A 15,120-nucleotide genomic window follows, 5' to 3' on the forward strand; every position below is an offset into this window, starting at 1 on the left:
GCATACATGGTCCAATAATTATGGTTATCATCTGCTTTTTCCGGGGTGGGTGTATTTTATGTACGCCAGTGCCTCCTGCTTCAGAGACACGCTAGTCCGTCTTGGCTCGAGGAGGAGCCATTTACAAAGAGATCTGCTGCTTGAACCATGAGTAGTTGCCAGGGTCAAGCATGCTATCTGCGCTCCCTGCAGAGGGTGGGTGCTCGGCCCTGCTGAACTGCTTGGAATGCTGAAGGGATGGAATAAATGTGCTTTTTTAAAAAAATATTTAATGAGCATTACATCTTGATTTACAACATCTGGATCTAGCTTGAAATAGTGTTACAAAAACTAAAACATCTGTACCTACAATCCAGGAAAGATTAATAGAGGTTTATTTGCTTGTAAATCCTCCAGCATAGATTAACAGCGTTTACCACCTCTCTTCATTCTTGTTTAGGTTACACAAGCAGCTAGTCCATCTCTGTTGACATTTGTGATGCTATAAAACATAGCTGCCCTGGTTTGGGCTCTTTTACTTGCACATAGTGCAAATGAGTGTCAGTAGATATCCACTTTTGTTTCTTAAACCAGCAAATTGCTTTGTCTTTCACAGAGATTGTACACGTGCCACTCACAGTGCAAGTCTGAGCTTTTATTTTGGGTGGTATTTGAGAAATGCTAGGAGGACAAGAATACGGTAAATACATACAGTTTCTACATGCTGTTTGAGTGGCTATCTGGTTCCATTCTTCATGTCAAGAGTCACGAAACCAAGGCATTGCTGTTAATTGCAAGGTGGGACGTGTTATTAAAGCCCTGTGCTTACGGAAGGAAAAGCTGTTTATCTTTTGACCACATTTCCAACCAGAAAATAAAAATGTCAAAATCCGTGCAAAAGAGCCTTCTGCCTTTACTGGTAGCTCGAGAGACTGGCAGAGCTGACTTCAGGCAATGGCAGTACACTTTCCTTTTCTGAACAGAGGAAGTGGAAAAGCATCCGGGTTAAGGTTAAAAAGGAGCACAGCTCATAGGCTTGTGGTCATCCTTATCTTTTATGGGGGAGCTTCTCAATTGTGTGTTGGTCAACTGAAGAGTTCTGTCTCTGGTTCCTGTTTTGCCTCACTGTAGCCCTTGTGCTGACAGGGCAAAATCAAAAAGAGGTGCTACTGAGCCGAGTATCCTTGGCTCAGGATTACTGGGAGCCCTGAAGTTCCAGACCACGGTTTCATTTTCTGTCTTCACAACCAGTGCTCTGATAAAGTGCTGGACTAGTATCTTGGCCTGTGTGTGTCAGGAGCTTGAGCTGCTGCCTTTTTTCTTTAGCAGCTCTAATTTCTTCAGCATTTGTGTGGATTAATTTCCAACATATAGTGCATTGCTATTAAGTCAATATTGGGGGCTGTAAGATGAAAGATAAGTGAGTGGGAGGGGAAAGAAAAATAGAGCAATAACCAAGACTGCTGCCAATAAGAACTAAAGAAACAACACCAAACAGTTGACAAAGTACCCTGTGGCTTCTTTGATAGTCCCTCATCACAAGTAATAAAATGCCTCTTGAGTTGTTCTTCACCTACTGGTTGTAAATTCTAAGGTAAAGCTGCCTGTGTTTCCTGGAGTCCTGGGGACCTCACAAAAGCCTCTGGTCTCCTGGAGTCCAGCCTGCCCAGCACGTGGAGGAGATGGAGGAGCAGAAATAAAGGTGGGAAAGTGGGAATCGCTGAATTTCTCACTCTCCTTCAGGGGGAAGAAGGGGAGATCTCGGTGTTGTAGAGGGCTCCTGCCTGAATATGAAGTCTTTAGGCCATATTTTAAAACAAAACACTAGCACATTCAAAGTTCCTTACTTTTGCTCCAAATCACTGCAGCTGTGGTATGTATGAAGCTGTTACTGTTGTGTCTTTTTTAATGTGTTTTAAAATGTGCCTGGAGGTTTGGGGAATTTCGTATTTCTTTTATTTGTATTTTTTTAATTCCTGCTGAACTGCTCTGCTGTTTATATTTAAGCAAAACCTCCAGCAGGAATGAATAAAATCAAAGAGCATCATAATCTTGAAAGGTAGATTGGAGACTGACAGATAGGTCTGGCTGAAGGAGCCTTTTCACAAGGGATGGGGTAGGCAGGGGTTTCTGGAACAGAGCGGCCCCTTTCCCTCCCTATCTCTGTGCTCCCTGTTCCCTGTCATCTCCCCTGCCCCACATCTATCTCCTCTGTGTGAAGTGCATATCAAAGCCAGGGTTTCAGCAACAGTGGCAAGTTTCAGCAGCATCCAAAAAAGTGAGGCTTGTTCAGCTGGGCCAGCCTGTCCAGCCCCTTGGCTGCTCGCTCCCTCTCGCTCTCCAAGAGCAGCAACGCTGGCTTGCGCTTGGAGAAGCCGCTCCTTCTGTTTTCCAGTGGAATATCTGATGAGATTTCAGTTTCCACACTATAATGCTCTTTAATTTGAGTGCAATTTTTAGCAACCTGTTTTCACTCAAGAGCACGAGTAAACTCTGCAGGTTTTTTTTTTCCCCTTTTGTTAAGCTCCCTGTGTCAAGTGACCTGGTGTCACATTGTTGGCCGGGGAATGCTTTTGGCCCCAAGTGCATGGGGTTTGGTAGGAGTTCCTACCTTTATCCAGGAAAGAATCCGACAAAGTGAGGCTCATCTCTCACTATGCCTCCTCTATGCCCCTCTCTTCCCCCCCCCCCCCCCCCCCCCCCCAAAAAAAAAAAAAGGCAAGCCAGGCTGGGCGGCGGTGCTGCAGCAGGCCAGGCTCGCAATGCGTCTGTGATGGGAATGTTATGGAAAAAAGAAGCTTCACCACAAGGAAAAGCAGCTGGCAAAGGTGGAATAATAAGCTGCTGTTTTATTTTGTTTTCTTGCGTTGTGCAGTGGAGACCCGTGTGAATGCTGCAGAGAGGAAAATATAGGAAATGATAGGGCTTTTTTTTGTTTTGTGTAAGATTCCAGGTTTTCTTGCCTTTTTTTTAATCCTAGAAATCTATACCCCTGGCCATCTGAGGCAACTCTAAAACTTTCCAGCTAATGTTACCCTGGATTAGTGGCGTTACTAGCATTAGCAGCAGCAGGGAGTCTGTGCCTAGATGAGACTATCAGTTTCTGGTATGTATTTACCATCTTGTCAAATAGTTTTAACTGATTGTAGAAAAAACTACTGGGAGCTGCTAGGGCCTTGTGTATTAAGGTCATCTGCTGGTGCTGATCAACCAAGTGATTGGGTTTTGGGGGTTGGGGTTTTGTTTTGTTTGGGGTTTGGTTTTTATTTTAGTAGGCATTTTCTTCTGCTCAAATTTACTGTGGTAAACAAGAGATGTGGGTGATTTAATAACCTAGTCTTTATTTCAGGGACTGGAAAGATGCTTCTTCACTACTTTAGCCTGTAAAGCAAAAACACTTCTTGCAAGGACAGTGGAGGAAAGAAGTCTTGGTAGTCCTGCTGGTATGGGTTTAGACTGGGGAGATGGGAAAGAGGAACAACGCGAGCTCATGTACCTTCAACACACTATGTTTCTACCCTCAGCCAGCTTATGTTCTCCCCTCCTGTCTCAGTCCAAGTTAAAACTATCTCCCTGAAATCTTTCCTATATGAGTTTTTTTTTACATGACTCTTGGCCAAAGATCAAGCCATTTCCCAAAAGCCTGTCTTCCAGGAACAGCTTAGTGTTGGCTTTCAGGCAGGTGTACAGATATATAGCAGCAGACACTGTGTTCTGATTTACACCGTCTTCGTAGCACACCTGCAAAATGGTATTTGGTTGGATTATGAACATCTCTTAATCCTAGAAGATTAACCACAGTTGAATTTGGTTCTTTGAGTCTTGTCCATGGTATTTGCATCTGGTAGTTTCAGCTGATATAGTGCTACTTATAAAACCACTGAGGATCTATATAGAAATACCTTTCTCCCTCATTTTTAAAGGTAGCCTTAGCTTGTAATATTCTGATAGACCTTCAACATTTATTGATACTTGTCATGTTAGCTCTTCACATTTTCAGCTTCAGGTGGCCTATATGTTGTTACTTCACCTTTTTTGAGCAGCAAACAAAGCCAGGTGCACTCCTTAAAAGAATTACGTGATCCCAGGGCTGCAAGAGTACAGGAGGCAGTGACCCAGGGCAGCCCTTCCAGGACTTGTTCTAACTTGTATTGAAGTAAAGAATAATCATTATCCAAACTCCCTAGAGACTTTGTTTTTTTAACTTGGAACTGGTTTTATTAGTATACTAAAGACTGCAATTCCATAAATTTCTAGGAAAAAAATTCTGTTCTCTTTGCTGCATTTTCTGCCTTCCCTTTCTAGAGAATTATAAAACTCTTCTAGTCCTCCACATGAGAACTGCACAAGTGATGAACTATTTTGTTCTACATCAGAATGCCTTTTCTCTAAGTGGTGTTTGCTCTCTTAATTTCTGGCCATTAGACTAGTCGTGTCCATTGCGTTTCTATTTTTTTCATTAATTTTGAAGGTAAAGTATATATCCATACAGCTGGGTTTATTGGCCTGAAGTTCTAAGCTGCCAAGAAACTTCCCTACTGATTTTAACTCATGTAATCTTTAGTTATTTCAGGAGTTATTTGGTTGTGCTTATTTGCTTGGGTTTGGTTTTGGGCTTGTTTTTTGGTTTGGGTTTTTTTCAGATGGGGGGAAAGAAAAAAGAGGTGGGAAAAAAACCACAAACCACCAACCCATGGCCTGGAGCATCCCTTTTAGCTCAAGGAGCAAAACAAAATGGGAATCTCTGGGTTATTTCTGAACTCTGCTATTGTGGACCTCCCTTGTGAAAGAGAGAGAATGATTCATGTTCAGCGGGGCAGGAGAGGATCAGAGCATGCTCCTACCAGCATACCCCAGCATGGCCTAATGCCATAATAAGGCAGAGGACTACCTAATGCTTACTTCTTTGCATATAAACGTGTGCATGCATATATGTGTGTATGTATGTATTTGAAGAGCTACTTTTACAGGGTCTTCAGAAGAAAAAGAGGTTTTGAAGGGAGTTTTGGTTTCTTGTGAATTTCTTTTTTAATCTTTAATAAATTCCCTTTAGTGTTTTGCTGCAGAAGGTGAGGCTTTGGTTTCAGGCTTATTTGGAAGCTTTGTGCTTTGCTTTACTTTGTATTTCTAGTGTTTCAATGGATCAGAAAAAGCAAAAGCGGTAACATGTGACCTTCCAAAGCTGGTAACTTCTTTTTTTTCTTCCCTTCTCCTTTGTCCTTGCCTTTGCATGGCAAAGAAATAGTGTATAACATTCAGCATTTGTTTCCAGGTGATCAGTTGTTCTTCACCCTTCTCTCCCTTGAGATGGAGGCCCCTGCCACCCTTTGAGATGTCAGGAATTTTAGGAGAAGATTTATGAAGCAGCATAAAAAGGCATTGGACCATGTAGCGAGGGTCAGACATATGGTAGCAATGATTTTACACCCCAGTAAAGCAGCCTCCCTGCATATATTTGAACACATTATGAGAAACCTTTCCTGGGTAGCTAAGTGCTTAAAGATATTCTGTGTATTGTGATCTTATCAGGAACACGCCGTGCAAAATATGTGTGGGAACAAACAAATAACTATTTTTTTTCCCAAAATAACTTGAATCTCATTTCCACACAGCAATGTATTTAAGTCCTCGTTTCCTTTCTACCTTGACTCTAGCTGTTGAGAATAGCAGCCCCTCAGGTCTCTGGTAATGTAGTCTTCACCTCAAATAGGGATTCTAAAATATTTAAGTGTCTCTCTCGTGAGGCTTCTTGTTTCCTATTTGTTTCTTGTTGCTAAGCAGTGCATTTATACTCCCCCCCAAACTTAAAATTTACAACTCTCAAATTGTCCCTCAGCCTTATTCTCCAAACCTCACATCTGTAATGGGTTTTCCATATGCAGCTTTTCCCAGGTCGCCCCATCCATCCTCGTCTGCAGAGGAAAAAGTCTTGTGGTTGAGGATTGGGGGGGTGGGGGGGGTTTCCCCATTTTTTAGTCTCCATCTGTAATTGATTTCTTGCAAAGCCACATCTGTCTGTTTGGGGCAGGGGAAGTGGGGAAGGAGAGGTAAAAAGTGAAGTCACTCTCTCCCTTTCCCAGTAAAATGCAGAATTTGGCAAGTGCGATTGTAGCTCCTCAGGGCACTTTAGCCTCTCCCTTCCACCCTCCGACCCTCGCCACCCCCCTGCTCCTGTGCACAGTCAAACATCTTCCAGCAGGGTGAAGTGCTGCTGTTGCTCAGCTGGTAGTTCTCCTGCCTGTGTGGAGCTTGTGGGTTTGGTCTATGCTACAGCCCACATCTGACGCCACAGTGTGTTTCTACTACTGGGGTTGCTGCAAAAGCTGCTGGCATCCTTTGGAAAACTTCCTTCTGTCAATATTTGAATTTTCAAAAACCATACTAAACAGCTGCCGTGATGTTTCTTTTTTATAAGACTTAAAAAATAGCCACAGCGGTCTCAGTCAATATTCCTTCTCTACCATCATCTAGTGCAGCTGTTCCAAAATCTTTTTACGTTCTGCAGACCACCAGGTAGCTTTGAGTAGCAGCAGGGCTTGCTGTGAGGCTGGTAGCCTGCCTGGTGCCCTGCTCTGCTGTGGTACAGGAAAGCAGAAAGAGCCAGCTGTCTTAGTCCAGCTAGAAACAACCTGTAGTGCAACAACTGCTCTGGAGTCCTGGTGAAGGTCTGCAAGATGCTCTCTTGTTCTGGAGTTTCTTTGGGGCAAATGATCTTCCTCACTATCCCCTTGAGAACTGCGACTAGAGGAAATATCCTCCTCACCCGTTTCTGTGCTGGAAATAGTTGGCATTGGTCCCAGAGCCTGGCCTTCCAGCAGGTCACCTGTCCAACGCAAGGTCCTTATCCCCTTGTGTGACCTGCCACCGTCACGTCCCAGCGCCTCTGGCTTCCTTCGAGTTGAAAAAGTAGCATAATTTAGTAGAGGTAGAGGTCATCCTGTAGAAAAGTCTGAAAAGGGCTACAGCAAAGGCGGCTGGCCACTGAGCAGAGGAACCACCAGCCAGCTTCTGATTAACTGGAATCTTGTGAATGAATCTGAGAGCTGCAGAGCTTGTGAAGTAAGTATCAGCTTGGAGATTAGGAGTCCAGCTGCCTGATCCCAGCCTCTGAGCTTGTCTGCTTGCAGAGCTTGGGACAGATTCATTGGAGAGAATAAGCTGGTTGCATGTGTAGGAGAAACATGAAAACCCTGAAATCTATGGGAAATTGGATCCCTAGGTATTTTGGGAGATCTGGGGTTCCATGTCTTTGTTACTCTAATGCAGGTCAAACTCCTCGGGTATAGACTGAACATCGCTGTTGTCAACAGCACTGGTTTGAATGTCCAGCACCTCCTTCCCATCCACCGCTCCTCCCATGCTTGCTCCTGGTAGCACAACTACTGTGCAGCCAGTTGATGAATTAGATGGGATAATTATTCTGGGTTAAAGATGTACTTACTTTGTTTCTGGATTACTTCTAATGGAGGTCAATTCTGCAGTTCATTTTACTGCACGGCCTTACAGGCTATTGTTTTGGCACAACTGAAAGGCTGCCATAGGGATGGGAGGATAAATAGTGAGAAGCATGGCAGGGGCAACTTAAATTGGTGGTTCTGCTGAAAAGCACTACTGTTTGTTGAACTATAGCCTAATATCTAAGGCAGAGCATGCCCTTAGCTCTGCAGGGCTAAGCACACAATATTCTGCCTGTTTGTTGCCTGTCCTGATACAAGCATGTTCTGGAGTATTGCTTTCAGGAAAAGTTTTTTGGGATGATGCCTTAGTATCAGTAAGAGATGCCCCATTTTAGAATAATATGATAAAAACTGAAATGCTGAGCAGTTAATAATTGTAGAAACTTCCTGACCCAGGATTCATCCCTGTTGGACATACAACTGTGGTCTGCCTCCAATAACTCTCCCAAAATTACAGTTTAGAAGGGGAGCTATTGTATGAGTGGAACTATTGTAGAAGGTAGGCTGGACCAACGGAAGCTGAAGAAAACTAAGAATGGGAGTGCTGGCTCGGAGCGCATCCTAGCAGAGCCCCTGCAGAAGAACTGAAGCTGGCTTGTGCGGTCACCTGGAGTACACGGGTCGGTGGGGATATTGTGTCTCTCACCACACATCTGCCACAGCTGCCAGAGTACAGTGGGACCTTGTTTCAGCACAGCCATATTAGTAACGTGTCTGGAAAATGATTTTTGGCAAGGGTCAACTTAAACAGCTTTATTCTGCCTCAGAGTCAGCTCTCAAACAGCTTTAAAACACTGAATGGGTTGCAGCACTCTTGGAGTGCCAGAGATGCTCATGGCTGCAGCTGTGTATCTGTCAAGGAAAGCCCTTGGAGCTCTGGATCACCTGCTGAAAGATCATCACCCGCTGAGAGATCATCACCCAGCAGGAACTGGGACTCCCGCCAGCAAACTGGTAGCAGATTTGGAGTGGTGAATGTCAGCCGTGTTTCAAATCTCTCTGAAATCCTCCCATTGTCCCCAGACCACCATGACTATGTGTTTGTCTTTCTGTTTTAAGAAATTTCATTTTAATACCGGCAGTGGAAGGAAAGGGGGAGCTCTGTAACAAGCAGGCTGTGGTGGCAGCAGCTCTCTGAGGAGCCAGGCTCATAACGTGGTGAGAAAATTAGTCTGAGTCCGGTGTAAAATGACCCAAATTTGAAATAACACTGACACCCTGTGGAGACGTGTGGAGGAACAGCCTGCGGGTCTTCCTGATCCTTGTTCCTGTTACTATAGGCCAGTAATTAGGTTCCTTCATGTCATCTTTTAGAGAAAACTTTAATTTTTCCAGTGAAAAGTTTACTCTTTTTCTAAGTCCAATTTAAAAATAAAAATCCTTTATATATTTTATATTAGAAATAATTCATTTTTTCTAAATCTTGCAGCTAAACCCATAAAAGCTTATTTGCCAGAAAGAGGATGATGAAGAATATCCTACAAGAGTCCCAATTCTACAATCTACAAGCAATTCCTAAAGCACTTGCTTCTGCGCAGCTAGACCCATTGGAGGGAGCTGCTCCAGGTGAAGTTGGCACACTAATCATTTTCCTTCCAGTCTGGAGTATTGTTTCAAAATGCAAGAGCAAAAAGGTTTGTCAGATTGTAAATGTACATTTTGAGTGTGCAGAGCAACAGCTTTGTGTTTTGCTTGTTCTTGCTGCTAGTCACTTAGTTGACTGTCTGGCTCTTAGGACTGTGTCTTGAGATGCCTTACTGTGTTTATATTCTGTGTTTATTTCTGGGCAGGGAGCATCCAAACTGGAAAGAGATACGTTTCCCTTTTCACTCCATTTGAGCACAGGATCCCCATTCACATGCAGGGTTAAAGATCAGAAATAAAAGGATGGTTATCAAGGAGGCTCCTGGGTGCAGCCAGGCATTCCGTGGGAGCCGGTGGCAGCCTGACAGCACTCCTGTTTCTCATACACTATCTGAAACACAGTGAACCTGCGCTGGAAGTGCACTGTTCACCTCGCGAATTGCCTAGTCTAATTAATTTTCTCCAAGGATGATAACATGCTTAATTCTTTTATGCTTGCATTGTCTGCAGAAGGGAAAACTGTTTCTGAGCCAGATTGGGCTGAGCGAGGACAGAATATGCAGAAGAAATGAGTTGTCATATATAACTCAATGGTTGCTAGAGCTGTTTGTAAGGAGAAGCTGATATCTGGTGTTGTGGGTCAGCAAAGTTGGATACAGTTAGTGTTACACTGTGCTCAGAAATCATTTTTCCACTGAAGAAATTACGTTGGTTGATCAGCCTTCATGTTGGACCCTCACCCTATCTTTGGAGATGCCTTCCACCCTAGAGGAAGTTCAAGGTCTAGTGCATCAAGGGCTTTAAAGGTACCATCTCACTTCTCAAAATAATGGATATTTCAGGACTGTGGCCAAATTGCAGTGCGGTTTTACTTAGCTAACTAGCCGTCTCAACCCTCCCTCAAGCTCCATACTTTCATCTCTGCTGAGATCAATATTTAATACGCTATGCAAAGCTGCTTTGTGGGGGAGCAGTAAGCTGGCCAAGAAGTTGCTTTGTTTTCAAGCAGGAGCCCTATCTCAGCCATCGGGGAAGGGACTTCTGTGCAGACCCAGCATGTCTGTTTGTAAAAAGCTTTGAGATTAAAAGTATTTCTAGACACTTGAAAAGTTCTTACAGATGGATCTAGATTCCAAGACTGGAAACGCTCATGGAAATAGGATTAAAGACTCAACATGTGAATAACCTAGCCCTAAAATGGCTGAGCTTGCTCTCTTCCTGTCCCCTCCTCCCCAAACCCCTCCTGGTTGTACTCCAGACACAGTATCCACAGCCCTGCCAGCTGCAGATGGGGTAATGTGTGCTCCCCCTCTGCCAAGCCGACTCTGGCTGCAAGGGCTGCCGTTCAGAGGTGCATTTCCTTTTGGTTGTCTCCTAAATTTACAGCCACAGAATGGTGCTGTGGCCGCCTTCTGAACGCAAGGCGAGAGATAAACTCACCCCATATTCTGCAGCAGTTGCCTAACAGCCCTGAAGAGAAACTGTCGAGAGCGTATATGTAAGGAAGTATTTCAACCCATAACCGTGGAGGACAAACAGCATCAATCACTCCTTTTAAATAAAGGTTAGGTAAGTATGGGTGATGTCCCGTCTCACCAGGAGAGGAACTGGAAGCCTTTTTCATGAAAGCAACTCTTTTTCAGCCCTAGAACCATAGCTGTCATGTAAGCAGCCAAGTTGGGATCATGTTTAACTTAAAAGTTCCCCAGGTCAGTTCTCAAGCCTGTGTTTAGGATCCTTGCTCTGACCTCTCTCAGAATGGCTGAGCACGCTTTCAGAAGGCTCATGTGAAGAATGAAGGACTTTAATACTGGAAAGCGGATAAAACAGTCACACAGATAAAATATCCGTGAGACTTTGCTGACAGCCTGAAAAAGTGATAGGAAGAATCATAAGAGCCTCGGTATGACTTGGTTTGCTCTAAAGTCAGCTATTTATGATTTATATATCTTGAATTACTACAGACCAATACGTACAAGAGAAGAAGAAAGGTGTACAAAAGCCTGGCTGGCATTATTGTGGCACAGTGACTTGTTTCAACCTCTCAGTTGAAGGGGGTTTGACTTGTTATGAGAAGCTTGAGAATACGGTTGTTTTAATTCCGTATCTCTAACACGTCTATTATTTCTAGTGAGAAAGGTAAAAATCTCTGTACTGTAGGTATTGCTCCTTTTCTTTGGCACCATCTCACTTTGGGAGTTTGTTTTCCAAGCACGGCAGCCCCTCTTCCTGCTTTCTTTTTCCCAGGCTGTCCTGATGCCCCCATGTATTTTAAACAAGGCTGAAAACGCACACAGGTTTTATTCACCAGATTCTACCTTGTAAAAACTGATTTTGGCCACTGATGCTTCATGAAACAACCAAACAAGACTTGCAGTTTAATTTAAAAACTCTCCGAGTCAAAAAAAAAAATTGTATCTTTCATTCCTTTCATGCAGAGCAGGATAGCACAGAAAACCACCTCTAACTCCCTGGATTTTGTTTTTGCAGTGACTCAGCTGATAAATTTGAAATGGCCACTCCGGTGCTGTTGTCAGGCTTTTGGTGTGCGTGCAGCTCTGATGAGATTGTATTGATCCCTGAGTTCTCTCTTCTCCCAGCGCAGCCTCTGGTGGGAAGGACGCAGAGGGTGGTAGTTGTGCTCCGTGGGACACACACCCCCCCCAGCCAAAATCTGGGCTTTGACGTGCTTTGTTTTGTTCTTCCAAGGGACCAGGACTCTTTCCCCTCACCAGGAGGAGGTTTGATTTATAGCGGGCTGGCTGCCGCTCCACTGGGGGACGAGGCTGGGGTTCTGCACCTGCCATGCAGGAAAACAGGCAGAAGCAGGCACAGGGCTGTCGAAGGTACACACGCAGACACACGCAAAGGTGCCAGTGGGGAGGCAGGGAGCATAAAATCAGCTTGTGCGATGCAAATTTGTATTGTGGTGCTATTCCCATACCAGCCTTCCTGCTCAGGTGGAGAGGTGATGTCTTAGTGCTGCTTGTCAATCTTACTACAAATAATCATTGTTTAATTTGCAGTGACATTTAAAAGCAATTAAGGAAGTTAAATGTTAAATATATGCTTTTGCCTTTTCGAGTAAACACAAGGTTTTGGAGAAAAAAAAATCCTCAATATTTAATTATAAAAATTACAGTCTAATTGTATAAATAAGCCTGACACTCCTTACTATAAAAAGATCTTTAATCTCTAGTGTAGCTGCTTTAACTTCATGCTTCAGGGTGTGGTGCTCAATTAAAATACTAACACATGCCGTTTCTTACTGTAACTCTTCTTCCCAGCATTGTCTGGGGAGCAGCTGGGGTGTGCATTTCCTCATCTGCTTCAGGCAAAAGCACCCAAGGTAGCTCAAAGCACCTATACAAACCAACCCTGTTTGAAGCTGGGTTTTTTTTTCCTCCCTTTTCTTTTTTCCCCTGAAGCGTATGAGGGAGTGATAATGCAGAACTTCTCAGCTGGAAAAAATTTGGTCATCTTAGCATGAATCTGGTACAGTTCGGACACCACAAGCAAGGACAACGTGTTAATTCAGGCACACCGTTGTATGCAGCAAGCAGTTTGAGCTTCACTGGCTTTTGAGGAGCATCAGAAATTTTCCCCAAAGCAGCATCCCGTCCTTACCTCTGGACAGGTCCAGGAGAGAGGAGCAAGCCCTGCCCGGCCTCCCTGCGCTGTAGGTGCCAGCAAACCTTCTGTCAACTGATTAGGTCACCTTGACTGAGTCGTCAAGTGTCATGGTTGCTTTTCTTGCTTGCTCAGGAGACTCCAGCATGCTTTGTACATTGTCCAAAGCCCAGATCCCATCCATCTGATCCCAGTACTAAGTATCTGGCCTTTTTGACCATATACTGTGGGACCCCTTTGCGACTTACTAGTCATGATGAAAGCTTTCTTGTGGTATCTTTTCACTGAACAATGACTTTGTGGTCCTTCCTTTTGCCTGTGGGTAGCACCACAGGAGGGTGTGGGGAGGATGGCCACCAGGTTGCATTAACCACCATACTAACACGATGAGCTGCAGTCAACCCTGGCAAGATGGATAAGACCCTGTGCACATAAGTGCTCCTGAACCCGCCTGCCCCATCCTTCCCTGGGCTCTGTCTCATGAGCATTGAGCTGGTCCTGCTATTTCAGGTTCTTTTGCTGTTCCTGTTTCACAATATCCAAGAATGCCTCTCCAGAGGTAAGCCAAGGCATTGATACCTGTTCTTTTTACCACTGCCTAGCAGGGGGAAATACAGAGTTGGGGGTAGCACATATTTAGTTGGAGAGTTTCCATCTGAGGGCCTGCACTTGATACCTGACCCTGTCTGAAATGATTCCTGTAACTTTAGCTTATTGTTTCCATTGGCACATACTTTTATTTTACATAGATATCTTCTGCAAAGCAACACTTAACATGCACCACTGGGTCTAAGTGGTGTTCTTGACTTGAGAATTTCTTTTGTATTGTATAAATCTGATTTCAGTCTGTTGCCAGGATCACACACCTCTTTGAATAGGAAGATCTGTACAGCATCTGGTGACACTGTGTATCTTGATTTAAAGCTTTCTCCTCCTGAGCATGCAGAGATTTTCCTGGAGCAGGTAGAATTATTTAACAACTTCTCTGGCTTCCTTCCCACACCAGCCCCAGCTTTTGAGATGGTCCTGTGACTGCTATTCCCCAGTCAGACCTTGTTCTCCAGCCTGAGACAGCCCTTGTTCCTGTGACCTATAGGTTTTGTAGGCAGTCCCAGCTCTACCAGCTCTATTTGTTGATCTTCCTGGATTCTGCTGTCTCCTTGGCAAGGGAGAAGGGAGCTCTTCTGCCTGTCAGCTTCAGAAGATGATGGCCCATCATGACCCTGTCTCCTCCTGGTCCCTCTGCCATCCACCATCCCCCGCTCCATGGCTTATCCATAACCTAATCCACTTGGCCACTTCATAATGTTTCTATAGCTGTAGTCAAAAGTTCAGGACTTAAATATTAATGTGCTAATTAATAATGAAAACCATAATTGTAGTTGGGTTTAAAATTGTAATTCAGTGAGGAGTTAGCAGAGATGCAGTCCATAACAATGAAACTGAGCTGTTAATACATATATATATTAAAGTATCTTTCCCTCTAGCAGTAACATTGCACAAGAAAAGTATCCCGTGTTTGGATGTCTGTGAAGAAGTTTGCTTGTGACGCTTGGAAGCTTGGAGCCAGAAGTCATAAAGTATTAGGTATGATTTTTTTTTTCAAAGAGGTTTAAAAAGTCCCTTTAAAAAGGGTTTTCATTCCTAGGCTTCAAAATGGAGGAGGGGAGGGAAAAATTCCTGGAAATAAGTATATTTATTTTCCACTTCAGACAGGCCCGTCTGCAAATGCAGTATTTGTTGCAGTCTTAAAGTACCTGAAGGTATTGCATTCAACTACGTTTATAAAGTAAAGCAACCCAATGGTAAGAAAAATAGTGGTTAGGATGCATGGCACCAAACAAATCTGGGATGCCCTGCATCGGAAAGACTAGATCCATGTGCAAGATGAAAAATTCCCTGCCAAATTCTGTCTGTCTCTCTGCAAGGGATTGCTTGCTTTCCAGCACCTTTGGCTTAGGAAGGAGTCAGTGGAAGCCAGCCGGATCAGGATTTTAACCGCAGTGCGTTTCTCACAAGCTCCCCCCTTTCCTGACAGCCGATCCCATGTCTGCAGTCGCACTGTGCCCGACGGTGAACTCCTTCCCTCGCAGCACAGAGCAGGAGATCTGAGGGATGGAGCTGCCCCGTAGCAGTCCGCTTCCTCCACCGTGAACTTCTGAGATGGAAATCGTGTACTATTTCTCATTGCCCTGGTAACTGAGATTTGGTGCTCCCCATTTCTGACTTGGCTTTCAGACCTGCTTCTTTCACTTGTCTCACTGAAGGGTAGGGACTGGTTTGTATAGGAGACCATCTCCCAAGAACATATGCATGGGACTCCTTCCTTTTCCCCATGTAAATAAAGAAAAATAGTAGTGTTTAGTCTTGAGCAACAACTTGCGCAATAAAAAGCAAGATGCAATTGAGGGAGACCTGGATGGTGGGTACTGGGTTGGGGAAGAACTACAGGAAGTGCCCTCAAAAGGTC

The sequence above is a fragment of the Phalacrocorax aristotelis genome, chromosome 6 (assembly GCF_949628215.1).
Source record: "Phalacrocorax aristotelis chromosome 6, bGulAri2.1, whole genome shotgun sequence".
In the NCBI taxonomy this organism is placed as follows: domain Eukaryota; kingdom Metazoa; phylum Chordata; class Aves; order Suliformes; family Phalacrocoracidae; genus Phalacrocorax; species Phalacrocorax aristotelis.